The sequence below is a fragment of the Coregonus lavaretus genome (genome assembly GCF_964263955.1).
Source record: "Coregonus lavaretus genome assembly, chromosome: 6".
In the NCBI taxonomy this organism is placed as follows: domain Eukaryota; kingdom Metazoa; phylum Chordata; class Actinopteri; order Salmoniformes; family Salmonidae; genus Coregonus; species Coregonus lavaretus.
Genome location: NC_139993.1, coordinates 27,364,885 through 27,383,722, shown reverse-complemented (window position 1 = coordinate 27,383,722; position 18,838 = coordinate 27,364,885). Strand labels below are relative to the sequence as shown.

At 43.1% G+C, this 18,838-nt stretch overlaps 1 pseudogene across 1 annotated transcript; it reads right to left on the bottom strand.

Moving 5' to 3' along the window:
- Positions 1-7,050: 7,050 nt before the first annotated feature.
- On the bottom strand, positions 7,051-14,604 carry LOC311130996 (MAP kinase-interacting serine/threonine-protein kinase 1-like; annotated as a pseudogene). Its single transcript has 14 exons — positions 14,571-14,604; positions 14,460-14,470; positions 13,855-13,966; positions 13,255-13,354; positions 12,460-12,543; positions 12,143-12,222; positions 11,975-12,046; positions 11,617-11,712; positions 11,334-11,389; positions 11,088-11,177; positions 8,228-8,419; positions 7,870-8,034; positions 7,542-7,585; positions 7,051-7,214 (listed from the first exon to the last, which is right to left on the bottom strand). The product of its transcript is annotated as an MAP kinase-interacting serine/threonine-protein kinase 1-like (transcript).
- Between the last annotated feature and the right edge of the window lie 4,234 nt (positions 14,605-18,838).

Sequence of the window (18,838 nt, the reverse complement as noted above, 5' to 3'; positions counted from 1 at the left end):
CTGTAGCAATTGACTATGCAAGCAAATTATATGTTTTTGCAGAAATTGAAAGAGCTCAATATGTAGCCTATAGTCTTGTTAATTTTTATCATTAATAAAGCAAATGATTGCGATACAATCAAACCAGGATAGCACTGTGAAAAGCTTGTTTTGGAAACCTGCTATAGCCCAGACAAATTAATCCACACCTGGTTCAGAACTATCCACCAACACAGTGCAACAAATAAAGCATTATTTGTGATGTTCCTTCCTCTCCAGCAGGGCCGGCGTTATGGGCGGGCCTTAGGGGACCTGGCCCGCCCGTCCGAATAAAATATTGAAATATTGATAATTTACTTGACAGAGACGCGGGCCGACAGAAAGAAGCATCAATCTCAGTTAAAGCATCCGAGCGAGCGAAACAGCGCCCATCTGTCTCAGTATGTGTAGACCATGTATCTGATGCTGTCTGGACCAAAAGAGTATAGCATGTCATACAATTTCTGGCCAGACAGCATCAGATACATGGGCTACATATAGAGTGGTGCGCTCGCTCGGATGCTTTATCCGGTGATATAGTTTCAGCAGAGAGGGAGAGGCGAAGCGAAAGGGCTCACTCTCGCCTAAATCTATCCAGTGTAAGCCCAATGCGTTTCTAAGCTTGCCCTAAAGTAAATTGATGTTTCGCCAAAATTATATAATTACTCCTGTCTAAATAAAATCATTCAAAATACTTCACCAGGGAGCATGACTTAGCCAAAGAGAATCAATAGCTTCTTTAAAAAATTGCTGTGGATTGTTTCAAATCACAAGTGTGTTTGGGAAGCCGGCAATTTGGTTACCGCGCGTGGCAAAAGATTTAGCTGATTGAGTTGCGGCTGTCAGTGAAAGCGTCTAAAATATGTGTGAAGATAATGTGTTTTGAGTATAATTTAAAAAGATACATCAAGAAGAAGGGGAGGGGGTGTGGCGAAGATATGGTGCGTCTCTCTCCAGAGCATGCATATGTAAGAAAGTGCACATTTTGTCAATGTCTTATTTCTGATTGTCTTAACTCACCACGTTCACCACTCATTTTTTCTTCGCCTCACAGAAGTCAACATAGTCCGTTTTTTTTAACATATATTGCGAATGATAGTTCCTCGGTATTTGAAAAATCTTTCCAACACCCCCGGCCTCGATAATCACCACGCCTCGGTGTGAAAGAGCAAAACATCAGGATCTGATGATCTCATATATTTAGTGGAAACGTAAAAAAACCCAAAGCTTTCTGTCCCGAGCTCACTGTCATAGGAAACTTTGAGGGCCTGGATAGGCTAGTTGATAAGGTTCTATGGGGTAACTAGCCTTCCCTAAGAACAATGTCTAATTGCTGAAACAAAAAAGCAATGTTTGGAGAAAAAAATGGGTATGTGGATGAAAGTCATGCTTAGGCGAATAAACTATAAAGGGAATAAATGGCTACAGTTTACACAGTTTTAGCTATTTCATGAAATGTTGTTTTTAGAAAAGGGGCGTTTTTTTAAAGTACCGGGGCAACCTGCTTCGTTTTCTTACTCTCTCTCTTCTTCTTGTTGATGTTTCTGTCGAGCCTTTTCCTCCAGCAACCTTTTGTAATGTGAGGCTGTCAGTACAGCCGCAGACTCTGCCTTCCTCTTCCTCGGGCTCGCCTCCTGGAGCCTCAGCCTCAGGGACAACTCCAATAGAACTGCTGAAGCTGTTGGTTGTTGGTTTAAGCAAAAACAAACAAACAACAAGAACACATGAGTATTGGTACAATAAACACTTCTAATCCGACAAATAAATACAGTAAAAAATATCCTGATAAATTCTGGTTCTTTCAATCACATTAATCTCTCTTCTCTGCCTGTCTGCCTCCCTTTCTATGTCTTGAGTTGAGCTATTGCTAGTGAAGTTCAACATTGTATCAAATCATCAGATGGGTCCAGCCCAAAGCTGTCCTAACGAACTTGCAACATTATTAGGCTATTGAAATTAAACTTTTCCACGGAATTGTGCATAACTGGCACGCAGATCAGTAGAAATGGTAGGATATGTAAGCTTCCCCAAACTTGAAACTCACGAGCTGCCTATAGACTTTACTATTACACCCATTGCACAGTTTAGGAGGCCCTGTGAAAAAAAAATGGGCCCGCCTATGGAAATCAAATGCCCGTCCAACTGATTTGTTCTGGCGCCGGGTCTGCTCTAAGTCTGTATGTAGGCTACACACCTCTCAAGGACATCATGAGTGTCTGCTCGCTCGTGCATCTTCACTGCTACCTTCTCCTTTAAGGAGCTATTTTAGGTGTGTGGACAGGTGAATCGTGATCACTCCATCCATGTCCCTGCTCCATTCACAACTCACTCACCATTCACATTCTGAGGCAATTGGGGAGTGATGGAGCCGAAATAAACAAATTCTGTCACGGATTCCGCCGAGGCTGCTCCTCCTCCTTGTTCGGGCAGGCTTCGGCGTTCGTTGTCCCCGGAGTACTAGCTGCTACCGTTTGATGTTATCTATGTTTGTTTGGTTTTGTCTGATTAGTGCACCTGTTCTATATCACGTATTGATTATGTCACCTATAAGTTTCCTTTGGTTTTGTTTGTAGTTGTGTGTTGTTGTCCGCTGGTGAGGTGCATTTGCTCTCGTATATTTAGAGTATTGACGCACTGTATGCGTAATCTCTTGTATTTTGTGTATATACGCACATTATGCGTAATCGCTCGCCTCCGTTGTGTTGAGGCCCGTTATTTTGTATTGTCGTGTTCTTACAAGTAAAGTCTGTTGGACTAAGCTTCTGTGTCCTGCGCCTGACTCCAACACTACATCCACATCAGCCCTTGACAAATTCAATCCGTTTTTCCAGCCGTAGACTGCTCTCTCGCTCTGTCTATCTACTCATACTGGAAGTTGAAGGAAAGTTAATTTGATCAAATTGTTATATCACGTCTGAGTTCTGCCAACGACGGGGAGAAAAAAGGACAAAATTGAATAATTTAAAAATAAATAAATGGGTTTTATTGGGAAAACAGCATACCACAGGGGCTATTGATGTGCAACATAAGAACATATGCATATTTAGGAACTCATACACGTGTTTAAACAACAAACAGTGGACATAAGGTATTTTGCTAATACACTAATTGGCATAAACTATCTCATCCCATCTAATTTGAGGTTAGGCTGTTACGTCCCAAATGGCACCCTATTGCCTATATAGTAGACTACTTGACCAGGGCCCATAGTGCACTACATAGGGATTAGGGTGCCATTTGGGACAAACAGTGAGAGAGCTTTACCATAGCCACTGATTGATCCCTAATGTGTTGCACTCTCTGACACCAACCCGTTGTTGAGTCGTGCCCGCTTATGAAGGCCCCTTAGTTGCTATAGAGATGGAGTATCCATGGCAACTGGGTGAGATCCGGGTAGTGGGTACAAGCCATTTTACATTAGCGGGGGTAATACATTAAGTTAATAGGGTGAGGGGAATGAGTGCTAGACTTCCATCAGTGTCCCACATTAATAAAAGGACAAGCTCTTACAGGGGTGAACGTGAACTGGTAGAGCTAAATCAATTCGGTAAAAATAAGGAATCTTTAAAAAAAACACGAGCATTTCAGTAACTAGGTGGATTTGAGCAAATATATTGTACAGGCTGAAATGGCCATCTGACCAATTTCATTCTTAAAAACATGAAACTCATTTCATGTGACAGGTAAGCGTTGAGTCTTCACATGGTAAGTTATTTATATTTCTATCTATGGTTTCTTTGGCACATTCATTCAGATCCATTTACAGACAAACCAACCAAATGTTTGAGCAAACAAAACATTCAATAAAAATACTGATATATAAAATTAAATTCCCTTTCCTCCAGAGAAAGGTATCTCTACACCATCCCCTCTGGAATATAAACTATACACATTAAAAACTTTAGTCAAATGTTTAAAAACAACACATAATATTAGACAATAAACAAAATAAATAGACATTGTCACATTTCCAAATCACTTAAACCGATTCTGACAATATTCTGTGAATAGACAAAAAAATATTTCATTCACATACAGTAAATGGAGCAACAGGTTAGTGGTATTACTGAAAAAAATATATTAAAAAAACTAATTGAAGGAAGCAAATTGTAGAATTGTCCTGATATCATTTGGAAAGGAAATGTGCAAAGTCATGGTGCAACTCTGGATTCTGAGGTAATGCTTGTAGTTTTTATCAAGACTTCAAATATTTTTTCTAAGATAAATATTAAAATTCTGATGAATTGCTAGTCATTTCAAATAATTTCTAGGTACATATGATAGGTGATCCAGGTACCTGGCATTTCGATATAAGAACGGAAATGTCAAAGTAATACAAATAATCAAAATAACAATTTACATCTCTTCACATTAATGATGCACTCTCAATCATTCTGTCACCCACCTTCCTTATGCAAGCACATGTTTCGTAAGAAAAATACTAGGCTTAACACTCACTCAAAGAACTGTAGATATTCACCCATCTGTCAAAAATAGGGCCCCAGAATGCTTACTAGGACAATCAAGGAAAGAGTCCATGCCATGAATTCCAACCAGGCCATAGACAATGAGTATGTTTACATGCACACTAATAATTCGATATTAAAACAGATTATCAAATTTTATTGGCCACATGCGCCGAATACAACAGGTGCAGACATTACAGTGAAATGCTTACTTACAGCCCTTAACCAACAGTGCATTTATTTTTAATAAAAAAAGTAGAATAAAACAACAAAAAAAGTGTTGAGAAAAAAAGAGCAGAAGTAAAATAAAATAACAGTAGGGAGGCTATATATACAGGGGGGTACCGGTGCAGAGTCAATGTGCGGGGGCACCGGCTAGTTGAGGTAGTTGAAGTAATATGTACATGTGGGTAGAGTTAAAGTGACTATGCATAAATAATTAACAGAGTAGCAGCAGCGTAAAAATATGGGGTGGGGGGGCAGTGCAAATAGTCCGGGTAGCCATGATTAGCTGTTCAGGAGTCTTATGGCTTGGGGGTAGAAGCTGTTGAGAAGTCTTTTGGACCTAGACTTGACACTCCGGTACTGCTTGACGTGCGGTAGCAGAGAGAACAGTCTATGACTAGGGTGGCTGGAGTCTTAGACAATTTTGAGGGCCTTCCTCTGACACCGCCTGGTATAGAGGTCCTGGATGGCAGGATGCTTGGCCCCAGTGATGTACTGGGCCGTACGCACTACCCGCTGTAGTGCCTTGCGGTCGGAGGCCAAGCAGTTGCCATACCAGGCGGTGATGCAACCAGTCAGAATGCTCTCGATGGTGCAGCTGTAGACATTTTTGAGGATCTGAGGACCCATGCCAAATCTTTTCAGTCTCCTGAGGGGGAATAGGCTTTGTCGTGCCCTCTTCACGACTGTCTTGGTGTGTTTGGACCATGATAGTTCGTTGGTGATGTGGACACCAAGGAACTTGAAGCTCTCAACCTGTTCCACTACAGCCCCGTCGATGAGAATGGGGGCGTGCTCAGTCCTCTTTTTCCTGTAGTCCACAATCATCTCCTTTGTCTTGGTCACATTGAGGGAGAGGTTGTTATCCTGGCACCACACGGCCAGGTCTCTGACCTCCTCCCTATAGGCTGTCTCATCGTTGTCGGTGATCAGGCCTACCACTGTTGTGTCGTCGGCAAACTTGATGGTGTTGGAGTCGTGCCTGGCCATGCAGTCATGGGTGAACAGGGAGTACAGGAGGGGACTGAGCACGCACCCCTGAGTGGCCCCCGTGTTGAGGATCAGTGTGGAAGATGTGTTGTTACCTACAACACCTACCCTGCTTTAGTTTTTGCAGTAGGCAGATTATGCAATAGTCATGTGAACACCTTACTCTGCTTATCTTATTCGGCGTAAGGTCAAAATCGAAGTAAGCATGCGCTGATTAAAACACCTGGTTTTCTGAGCGATCTTTCTAATTATTAGGACATGTAAACACCTTAAATCTGTGATCCAGCGGTGTTTTTTGATCTGTGCATGTGCTAGCACCAGCCGAGCGAGCCTCCCTCTTTAGTGCAGGTGAAGTGAGTTCGGAACAACTGAATGTATGCGTTCTTCTTAATATGCCATTTAGCAGACACTTTTATCCAAAGCGACTTACAGTCATGCGTGCATAAATTGTTTGTGTATGGGTGGTCCCGGGGATCGAACCCACTACCCTGGCGTTACAAGCGCCGTGCTCTACCAGTTGAGGTTATTATCAAATGCAGGAAACCAACCTCAACCCAAACCAGTCACTGAAACCAGACTCAGCAACTGATACAAAGCCGGGACTAAGCGTGTGTTAGTTTAGTAGAAGATAAAAGTACTTCCCTTTGTGCTCCTGTGCCTCTGTTTCTAGGTGATAAGAAGACGACTGGCCATGACGAGAGCTTGGACAATGGGGCTACCAACCAGTGAAGCTACACAGGAGTCTGCTGACAATGTCAGCTATCGTCCATTCTCAGATAGTGTGCGTTGACTCCGTCCTGTAGGGGACCCATGGTAAACACCACGTATAGAGGATGAGCCGTGGAAGAGAGACTAGCACCAGGATGGAGGGAATTGAGGGGAACCAGATAGGGAAAATGGGAGAATCTGACCTGTAAGGGTCTTAGAACCACACCACGATATTTGAAGGATAAACCAGGTGGGATGGAGCTAAGAAGAAAACACCTCCCAGCCTGCAGTAGCAGCCATAGAAATAGAATGAATAGAACCGGCGTCCCCATTCTAGTCAATGATTGCATAATGGGTGTGTACCCATGCGAGTGTACCCATAGGAGCAATGCAGGAAGTAAAAGCAAGAAGTGTACCCATCAATATGTGCTGTGATTTGTTGATTCAACTCAATTGACAAAAAAAAACACATTGTACATTACCATGGAAATTATTGCATCACAATACCAGGCAGCCTTGCGAGTGTACCCATCAGATTACCAGTCAAATTGCCAGGATTAGAGGTTCCAAGGCTGATCTATTCATTCTATTTCTATGGCAGCAGCACCAAACGGGGTCTCCCTTGGGTTAAACCAGGTTCTGGTCAGGTGTCGAGGTTGGATTGCGCCCGTCGGCGAGCCAGCCAGGAATTGGAGAGGTGTGAGAGTGGTGACGACTTCCTCCTGCTCCTCGTCATGCTGCGACAGCTGGCGGTTGAAGGCGATGGCATCGGCCGCAAACTGGGTTAAGTCTTTGGTGCTGCTGTTCCTGTAGAAGGAACGAGCAGACGATCAGTCGGCGATTGATAAAATTAGCGATGATAGATCACACGTTTAGCTCTAGGAGCCATACACCCAATTCTAAAACATTGCACTCCAAAATCTAATTTTGTTAGATGTTTTCTGACATCAAACTGTCAAATCGAGTACATTACGCTACCTTGGGCTGAAAACTTAGGACAAACTTTGAATTTGGAGTGCAATGTCCCTTTAAGCCCTCTCTGTATGATTTTGTTAGCCATCTGCCTGCCATATTTGAGGAGAAATGAGCTGTTATGTACTATACATTCTGTCCAATGAGAGCTGAGTGGATTACCTTTGGAGGAAATGTGGAGTTGGGAGACCTCTCTCTGGTGCATTCTGGGGGAAATAAATATCACGTTTAAATATAACAGTGTCCATTTATTTTAATCGTATCCTTTCCTTCATCACAGATGTACAGTTTGGAGGAAATGGACTGGTGAAGCCCACTGGTTTCTTATAGGTGGCTTTCAGCCTTCTCAGATTAGTGTAGAATAGATGACAGAGGAGACAAGGCAAGGAAGCCAATTAAGAGTATTGAGACCCACCCGAACAATAGATCCAGTATGTTATGGCCATACACCCATACAGAGGACCAATTAAGTTTTGGCCTTGGCACTCACCCCCTGCACCCAGGGGTGCTGCAGAACCTGGGCAGCACTGAGGCGCAGTGTGGCGTCCCGTACCAGTAGCCTGGAGATGAGGTCCTTGGCCTGGGCAGAGATATGGGCCCAGTCCCTCTTTGGGAACTCAAACTACCCATCCTGGATGTTCTCAAACAGGTTATTCTGCAGGGGTCCGACACAACATAGACTTATAATTTGACTTTTTACTATAATAACATGACTCAGTCATTATAAATGCTCAACAATGCTTAATACAAATAGTGCTGTAGTAGTGCTGTGTAAGGTGAACTGGGGTTATGAGGACTGGTGATGGTGTGTGTGGGGATGTGTGTGCATGTACACTATGTTTGTGTACCTGGCAGGTGCGGCAGGTCTCTCCTCGGTCCCAGCCACAGTCGGTCCCACAGTGGCCGGTGAAGGGGGGGCTGCCGCTCAGCAGAATATAAAGGATGACCCCCAGGCTCCAAAGGTCACAGCGCTTGTCGTAGAACGAAGCCTCGTCTGTGAACACCACCACCTCTGGGGCCATGTACTCTGCCGAGCCATACTGACGAGGAGAACACAAAACCACACACCGTTTGGGCATAAGTCAAATCAAATTTTATTTCAAGTGCATTTAAAATCACAACACTCTTTACAGTAAAAGTGAAAAATGTGCATTCCCGCAGACTTGTGGGCCCCAACAGAGATCATTGAGGCGCGGTTGGCATTTTTCATGCTGCGGGTGGGAACAGGCGGTCAGACAAACAACTTTGGGATTAGGCTACTTGGAAACAGTTGTCATTCTGTTTTGTATGCGTTAGCCAATCTATTGTATTAAAAGCACCTCTTTGTCGCACTATTCACACACAGTCATAATTCGCTGCGTCAAGTTCAGTAGCCTATAACTCTCCTCTCCTAGTTGGGCGTGCGAGATCAAGGTCACCTATAGGCTACAGTTGAAGTCGGAAGTTTACATACACCTTAGCCAAATACAATTAAACTCAGTTTTTCACAATTCCTGACATTTAATCCTAGTAAAAATGTCCTGTCTTAGGTCAGTTAGGATCACCACTTTATTTTAAGAATGTGAAATGTCAGAATAATAGTAGAGAGAATGATTTATTTAAGCTTTTATTTATTTCATCACATTCCCAGTGGATCAGAAGTTTACATACACTCAATTAGTATTTGGTAGCATTGCCTTTACATTTTTTTACTTGGGTCAAACGGTTCGGGTAGCCTTTCACAAGCTTTCCACAATAAGTTGGGTGAATTTTGGCCCATTCCTCCTGACAGAGCTGGTGTAACTGAGTCAGGTTTGTAGGCCTCCTTGCTCGCACACGCTTTTTCAGTTCTGCCCACACATTTTCTATAGGATTGAGGTCGGGGCTTTGTGATGGCCACTCCAATACCTTGACTTTGTTGTCCTTAAGCCATTTTGCCACAACTTTGGAAGTATGCTTGGGGTCATTGTCAATTTGGAAGATCCATTTGCGACCAAGCTTTAACTTCCTGACTGATGTCTTGAGATGTTGCTTCAATATATCCACATAATTTTCCTTCCTCATGATGCCATCTATTTTGTGAAGTGCACCAGTCCCTCCTGCAGCATGATGCTACCACCCCGTGCTTCACGGTTGGGATGGTGTTATTCGGCTTGCAAGCCCCCCCTTTTTCCTCCAAACATAACAATGGTCATTATGGCCAAAAGTCATCAGACCAGAGGACATTTCTCCAAAAGGTACGATCTTTGTCCCCATGTGCAGTTGCAAACCGTAGTCTGGCTTTTTTATGCCGGTTTTGGAGCAGTGGCTTCTTCCTTGCTGAGCGGCCTTTCAGGTTACGTCGATATAGGACTCGTTTTTACTGTGGATATAGATACTTTTATACCTGTTTCCTCCAGCATCTTCACAAGGTCCTTTGCTGTTGTTCTGGGATTGATTTGCACTTTTCGGACCAAAGTACATTCAGCTCTAGGAGACAGAACGAGTCCCCTTCCTGAGCGGTATGATGGCTGCGTGGTCCCATCGTGTTTATACGTGCATACTATTGTTTGTACAGATGAACGAGGTACCTTCAGGCATTTGGAAATTGCTCCCAAGGATGAACAAGACTTGTGGAGGTCTACAATTTTTTTCCTGAGGTCTTGGCTGATTTTATTTTTATTTCCCATGATGTCAAGCAAAGAGGCACGGAGTGTGAAGGTAGGCCTTGAAATACATCCACAGGTACACCTCCAATTGACTCAAATGATGTCAATTAGCCTATCAGAAGCTTATAAAGCTATGACATCATTTTCTGGAATTTTCCAAGCTGTTTAAAAGCACAGTCGACTTAGTGTATGTAAACTGCTGACCCACTGGAATTGTGATACAGTGAATTATAAGTGAAATAATCTGTCTGTAAACAATTGTTGGAAAAATTACTTGTGTCATGCACAAAGTAGATCTCCTAACCGACTTGCCAAAACTATAGTTTGTTAACAAGAAATTTGTGGAGTGGTTGAAAAACTAATTAATGACTCCAACCTAAGTGTATGTAAACTTCCGACTTCAACTGTATATGTGTGGTCTCATTTCAATGCATGGGCAGAGAATCACGTGGCAGTTACCTTTCCAAGGAAATTAACTTAAATATGATTAGGCTACAGTTTACTAGTGTCTGGAAATAAATATTGATAATGGAAAGAAGTGGAGAGCGCTCAACCAACGTGAGTCGAAATGCAAACAAAACATTGATTATAATTGAAAAAGGTTGCACTTTTTCATTTTTTCTGGACTGATAATCAATTTGTCGCTCCAACTCTGGCTCTCCTTCAAACTACGTCTAGCCTATTGGCTGATATAGCCCAGTAATAATGATAGCCTAATATAATTGGCCATGTGAGAATCTCTGGTAATTTCACCTATTTCTTGGGGGATCTTTGCGCATTTTGATATTGCCTATAGGACACAAAATTGCTGGGACCATGGCTGCCAAGCGAGCTGTGTCACATACGCCTAAAATAACATTCGCAGGACTGCGGTCCGGTTTGGGACCAGTTCTTGTGGGAGCGGGTGGGAGTCAGAAAAAAAGATGGCGGGTGCGGTATGAAAAACCGCTGCAGCGGGCGGGATGAATAAATCAGTCCCGCACAGACCTCTACACTAAGGGACCATGAGGACATTGCCCCGAAAGTGGCACGTACACACACAGGGTTAGAGGTAGGATCAGGCTAAGGTTGTGGTATTTACCAGCGTGGTGAGCTCTGGAGTGGTGAAGGGAGTACAGGCACTGCTGAATTTCACTCCGCTTCCCAAGTCAAACATCTTCACTGGAGACACCTGTAATGGGAGGGAGATAAAAATAGTACATGCATTCATTTACAGGCATTCACTATACCCACAATTAACAGTATGGTTTTTAAGTTAATATTCACAACATCATTATCTACTTTGATTTGTTGTTGTTTCGTAGCACATTGGGGGTAAAAAGGTTACCTGATCCGTGGATTCACAAAGGATATTCTCTGGCTTTAGGTCTCGGTGGGCGATACCTGTGAAACAGATCATGTGCATGAAGAAACAGGTCACACTAATTGTTACTACCATTACTACTAAAGTAGCTACCACAAATATATTTTTACCCCCACTACAACTTCTTTCACTACTTCAAGCACACACTTTTTCTTCAGTAAGTTTCCTTTTCTAGTTGTATGCAGGTCAATCTAATTATATGCAGGCACTAGCAGGGGCAGCCCCATGGGCAGGGCATGGGTCCTACCTTTGGTGTGGAGAGCTTTGGAGATGTCCCTGACCACCCGGCTGGCCTCCAGCTCATCAAAGTGTTTACGGTTCTGAATGTGAGTCAGAATGGAGCCTGTATGGGCACAATAGAGGAGAGAGATGAGCTTTCAGTGAAACACTTAATCTTTTAATGTACCCTGGGTCATGTTCATTAGGCCGGAATGTAGCAATATGTTTTGCAACAAAAAACATGTGTTTTTATTGGACAAGTTCAGGTACAGTCCTACCTCCACATTTCATTTAGTTTTCTTCTATATTGTGGATAATGAACACAACCCAGCTTCACCCTCAAAAAGGTGGGATATGGTAAAAACAAGAACACAGAAAAAGCATACCTCCGCGCAACTTCTCAAACACCAAGTAGAAGCAGGAGTCGTCCTCAAAAAACTATCAACTCCAGAATGTTCCTGAAAATGTCAATAGGAACACATTCGTGGGTGACAATCAATTTTTGGAATCCTTTAACCTTCAGGACTTGACCTTTATAGAGTGAAAGAGCACACCAGTTCCCCTGGCACTGGTAAAGGGTCTCCACTTCACAGAAGAAATGGCTGCAACTGTGCCCCACGTTCTTCTCAATGATCTGAGCCCCCCAAAACATTACACGCGTATCGGTGAGTGAAGAATCATACTTTAACTATGATGACAAGAAAAGCTTTGCGTTCACGATGTGATCTACTCCAATTGTTGGGTATGGTGTATGAAATGTATCAAAAGTCCCTTTGAAACATTTTCTATTAAGTATACTTATAATGCCTTATTATACACTTATAATGTGTTATAAGTTACACTGACAGTCCCTTCTCTGACTCAACTTCACAGCATATTCATTCCCATTCTGAAGACTGATGCACCCTTGCATATGCACCCTAACCCAGCAATTCATCTGTCAGTTTGTACAGGTCTGGAGAAAAGAGAAGAGCACAAAAGCCTGTGTCTGTTTTTTATGGTATCAGTGCATTTCTTAAAACCTAATGTGCACGGACCAGCTTGTCCGAAACACCCTAACACAGGCGGGAGGCATGAAATGAACAGACCGGAGGCAGTGGTTGTTGTTCCTTTGCTTTTGTATTGTCAATATACGTGTTTTCTTTCACCCGACAAAATGATTCCAGTACAGGGTAGTGTCCACCGCTGAAACAACAGCGAAAAAAAATGAATAAAAATAAACTAAGCAGTTGACCTAAAGGCCGTGGCCAAACAGGGAAAACAAAACAACAAAATGCTTTACCCGTCTTTAGACTATCATCTACACATAACATTTTCAAGGGGAACGCTTCTCTCTACCTATAGCCTGCCTTGCTTAACCGAGAGCCAAAATGCATCGGAAGAAGAAGCTTTCGCTGAGGTAGGCGAGTATGATGTCCTCACAGGTCCCTGTGTATGCTCCCAGCCCCGAGCTCATCTCCTGGCACACCTTTATAGAGGGAGACACAAAGCAATTAGTGGGCTCAGCTGTGTACTAATTGGCTTTACACTGAGTCCCTATCCCCTGAGGAGGGTGCTGTTGTGTCGTCTTCCTCCGGCCGGTCACTGAACTCTCACACTAGATTGTGAATGACATGAGTGATATGATATTTGACATAGCCGTCTGATTAATCCTTATTGTTATTACCGTTGAAGTTTCCAGTGAAGCTGTCTGTTGCTCGTCCTCCTTTTCTTCTTCTGTCGTTTGGCTGAGTCTGAACTGCTTCCTGGCTGGCTGGCCTCCACCTCTGTATAAACAAGTCAACTGTTAATTCAGGTCAACCGCAGGGGTTGGCTGCTCAACGGAAAGACTGTTTTCTTACGTTGTGAATGATTGCTTGAATCGTAACGCATCGATAGATCCTTTAATGGACTAAGTGAGGGTGATGTACTATTAGCCAATTTGATAACAAATAAATGATTGCTTAAATCATTGTGTATACTGACTAACATGTTAGACTATTATGTGCCAATTTGATAATAAAGCAATTATTGCTTAAATTGCACAGTGTGGGCAATGTGCATGCTGACTAATTATGCACTATGTGCCAATGTGATAACCCAGCAGACAGTGAGTTGGTTGTGAAGCTGGGCCCGTATCCACAAAGCATCTCAGAGTAGGAGTGCTGATCTAGGATCTGTCCATATAATCTTATTAATTACGATCTAAAAGGCAAAACTGATCTAAGATCAGCACTCCTACTTTGAGACGTTTTGTGGATACGTGGCCTGGTCTGAGGTGAAGTACCTGGAGGACCTTGTGAGAGGCGCTGGCACTCCTTTGTGGCAGTGATCTCCCCATTCTGCTGTCCCCCACAGCTGTCCCCTACTGCATCAGAGGCCAGAGTGTTACTCTGTAACTGAGAGTGGAAAAGAGAGAGAGGAAGAGAGAGTGGGAGGGAGAGCAAGAAAGCAGAGCCAGAGAGATCAGGCGGTGGAGGGAGAGAAAGAACAAGGAGGAGCACAGTGTGTCACCTTTGTACTTAAAAGTACCAGTGCACGTCTAAACCCCCCAAAACAACACCCACATAAATTAACTAATCTACTGATATGGCATATTCTAGATAAAACAGCAATACAGTATAATTACTACAACCAAGCTTCTGGTTTAAAACAAGGTTATCTTCCCCTGTGGCTGCCTGCCAATACGGTCCACTGATAGGCAAACACAAACGTGAAACACTGACAAACAGTTGAGAAAGACCTTATCTGACCCTGGATATTCCCAAACACACTTTTACATCCTGTGATAGTATAGGCTTGTTTGTATTACTCATGGAAAATGATGCTACATTTCTGATTTAACATCAACATAAGCATAATAACTGGCAGTCTGGTACTACTCGACTCTACTGTTATTATCTCTGAGGCAACAGAAAAGGTTAAGGGAAGTCACAAGTGTGTTATGACAAGTTAGTAAGCTAGTTACTGTAGTTAGCTATTTCTGACAGCAATTTGGGTTACCTGGAGCGTGCTGGAAGGCTTGCAGCTCTACCATCGTGCTCTGCCTCACCATATCTGGCAACTGAAAAAAATAATGAAAAATTTCGGGTAGTTAGTTATCTAGTAGTACATCAGTATGTGAGCGGGGGCAAAACAAGACAGAAAATGTAACATGTGAAGACCCCATAGCATAGAGCTGGCTTTCCCAACCAGGGACGGCTTGTTCAATAGGGCGATATGGGCGACGCACTGCCAAACGGGAAAAGGAAGGGATTTTTTTTCTAATCAATTATTTAAAAAAAAATTAAATAAAAAAAAATATTTATTTTTTATAAATTTATAAAAAATTATATCACGGCAACAGCAGTTATCAGTGTTCACGTCTGATCTGCCAGCCACTAAATGTCAAATCAGGCTAAAGTCGTGCTTCAAATGGCCCCGCCCGTTTTTTGGGCGATTTCAGTCAGGTTGAAAATCGCCCAGAAGTCTGTCATAGACTCCCATGTAAAATCTAGTTTTGTCACATTTCAAAGCTTTCAATACATTCTCTATGGGTGTCTGTGGGCTTGCACTTACGCGCTTTCGTCATACATAACGTAACCACGAATGAACGTAACTAAGAAAAGACCAGGTAGCAGCCTCATTCAATTCACTACTACTATCAAAATGGCTAGGCTTCAGTCCAACTCGATTGTGTCTTTGAAAGAAGTTCCTTTTTGTCGGCGAACAAATGAAGATAAATTGGCAACGAAACAATTAGGACCCCCCAGACCAAATTTAATAATTCAACAGGTGTCTACTAAAGGGGGGAAGTCCTACACCCGAGGATTTTCCAAAAATTGGTATGAACGGAAAACCTGGCTAGCAGGCTGCGATGTAGCTAATGCAGTTTTTTGCTACCCCTGCTTACTCTTCCACCCTGAAGGCGGCACAGCAGACAGCACCGCTTGGACAGCGACTGGTGTAACCGACATGCACCATCTTTCAGAAAAGATTAAGAAAAATTAGCTGTCAAAGACCCACATATAGCTGTTTGAGATTGTCTGCTTTTGGGAGAGTGAATATTGCCACTCAACTGGATGAGGGATACAGGCTAGCTGTCCGCCGCCACAACGATGAGGTTAGCAACAGCAGAGTCGTGAACACTGTCTACGAGAATCGAGACGACCTCATATAATGTTTTGAAGCCATCCGGACGGGTTCATTGGGTTCATTTGACCAGCACACCTTGAGAGAGGCAGCTGGCTACGTGAGGATACTACATGATGAAGATTTAATTTTTTTCCTGCGGCTTTTTCACAAAATCATGCCCCACGTCGACATTCTGTACCAGAAGCTACAGAAGAAGGACATCGATGCTGTCTCTATCAAACGTGCCCTCGACAGCTTCACAAGCAAGTGCAGGCCATAAGGTAAGATTAAACAGATATCAAAAAATGTGGTAAAAGCTCTTGTTGATCCTGCAATCTGAACAAATACCAAGATGCTGTATTTTCAGCTGATATTTCATTTGTTTATGGAAATGCATATTGTTTATGCAGTGTTGAGGAATGTGAAAGAACACCCTTGATTATTTTTACTGTGATAACTTATTTTGCTTTTGTAAGCCAACACTTTTGAGATCAGTCAATAAATGCTTCTGGTATTGACTTATATGCTGCCCCTGTCTTCATGTTGTTGCTGGACATATCTTTTTAAAAATGTGTGTAGGTCACCTAAATCATCAGAAAAATTGCCCTCCCTGAGAATTTGTTCAGGAGCCGCCACTGTTCCCAACATAATGATATGGCATGCTCTCACTTGAACACACATTCTACAGAACTGGCTGGACTTTTTCTTACCGTTTTCACAAATATGCAGAGCTGTTTCTATAGTTTAACTACTGTAGGCTATGTGTCAGACATATCTGGGTCATTCATTGGGTGAGTTACCGACTCGAGTAATTCAAGCAAACCCAGCTCGACTTCTTACTGGTGAAAGCAGTCACGACTTGGTCGTGCCAGACTGGAGCAAATAAAAATAGCTAACGTTAACTAGCTATCGCAGCTTTCGACCTTATTAGCTACATAGTATTTGCTAGCTATCTAGCTAACCATATATCAGCTCAGTTTCATAACGACGTTATGAAATTGACACTATATGAAAATAATTTCATGATCAGCTGAGCTTGATATGAAAAGCCAAAGCAACCTTAACAAGACATTCGCGCTAGTTGAGTCAGCTAATACGTCTTGCTAGCCAACGTTAGCTAGCTAATGAAGTTATGAATTACTTATGGTATTGTAATGAAACAGGCAGAATGCAGGTCTTGAACCCTCAACCTTCTAGCCCGAAGTCCAGCGCGCCATTGACTGTGCCACAAAAGCATGCTAGCATGGCAAAGTCGATATCCGCGTTTATAAACCCAGGGTCGTTACACAACTCCCTCCTTTCAATGTGCGTGTCCTCGCGCTAGCTTACAACTCAACGTCTTATACGAGATGTAAAATCATTGAACAGCTGCTCTTGTGATCATTGTCATTAAGCCACACCTTCCCACTTGCGTTAGAAGTTCAGAATGAGAAAGTGTTTTATTTTTATTTTATTTAACCTTTATTTAACCAGTTAAGCCAGTTGCGAACAAGTTCTCATTTACAACTGCGACCTGGCCAAGATAAAGCAAAGCAGTGCGATAAAAACAACAACACAGAGTTACATATGGGGTAAAACTAAACATAAAGTCAAAAATACAACAGAAAATATATATACAGTGTGTGCAAATGTAGCAAGTTATGGAGGTAAGGCAAAAAATAGGAGATTATGTGCAAATAGAGATACTGGGGTGCAAATGAGCAAAATAAATAACAATATGGGGATGAGGTAGTTGGGTGGGCTAATTTCAGATGGGCTGTGAGGTGCAGTGATCGGTAAGGTGCTCTGACAACTGATGCTTAACGTTAGTGAGGGAGATAAGAGTCTCCAGCTTCAGAGATTTTTGCAATTCGTTCCAGTCATTGGCAGCAGAGAACTGGAAGGAATGGCGGCCAAAGGAGGTGTTGGCTTTGGGGATGACCAGTGAGATATACCTGCTGGAGCGCATACTACGGGTGGGTGTTGCTATGGTGACCAATGAGCTAAGATAAGGTGGGGATTTGCCTAGCAGTGATTTATAGATGGCCTGGAGCCAGTGTGTTTGGCGACGATAATGTAGTGAGGACCAGCCAACAAGAGCGTACAGGTCACAGTGGTGGGTAGTATATGGGGCTTTGGTGACAAAACGGATGGCACTGTGATAGACAACATCCAATTTGCTGAGTAGAGTGTTGGAGGCTATTTTGTAAATGACATCGCCGATGTGGGGGGGGGGGGGGGGGGGGGGGGGGGGGGGGGGTGGCATGGGCAAGTTGCAGCGGAGGGTGCAGAGCTGGTGGCCGGGGTAGTGGTATCCAGGTGGAAAGCATGGCCAGCCGTAGCAAAATGCTTGTTGAAATTCTCGATTATTGTAGATTTATCGGTGGTGACAGTGTTTCCTAGCCTCAGTGCAGTGGGCAGCTGGGAGGAGGTGCTCTTATTCTCCATGGACTTTACAGTGTCCCAAAACTTTTTGGAGTTAGTGCTACAGGATGCAAATTTCTGTTTGAAAAAGCTAGCCTTTGCTTTCCTAACTGCTTGTGTATATTGGTTCCTGACTTCCCTGAAAAGTTGCATATCGCGGGGGCTATTTGATGCTAATGCAGTACGCCACAGGATGTTTTTGTGCTGGTCAAGGGCAGTCAAGTCTGAGGAGAACCAGGGGCTATATCTGTTCTTAGTTCAGTATTTTTTGAATGGTGCATGTTTATTTAAGATTGAGAGGAAATTACTTTTAAAGAACAACCAGGCATCCTCTACTGACGGAATGAGATCTATATCCATCCAGGAGACCTGGGCCAGGTCAATTAGGAAGGCCTGCTCGCTAAAGTGTTTTAGGGAGCGTTTGACAGTGATGAGGGGTGGTCGTTTGACCGCGGACCCGTTACGGACGCAGGCAATAAGGCAGTGATCGCTGAGATCCTGGTTGAAGACAGCTGAGGTGTATTTAGAGGGTAAGTTAGTCAGGATGATATCTATGAGAGTACCCATGTTTACGGATTTAGGGTTATACCTGATAGGTTCGTTGTTCATTTGTGTGAGATTGAAGGCATCTAGTTTGGATTGTAGGATGGCCGGGGTGTTAAGCATATCCCAATTTAGGTCACCAAGCAGTACGAACTCTGAGGATAAATGGGGGGCAAGAGTGAGAGACTTATTTCTGGAAAGGTGAATTTTTA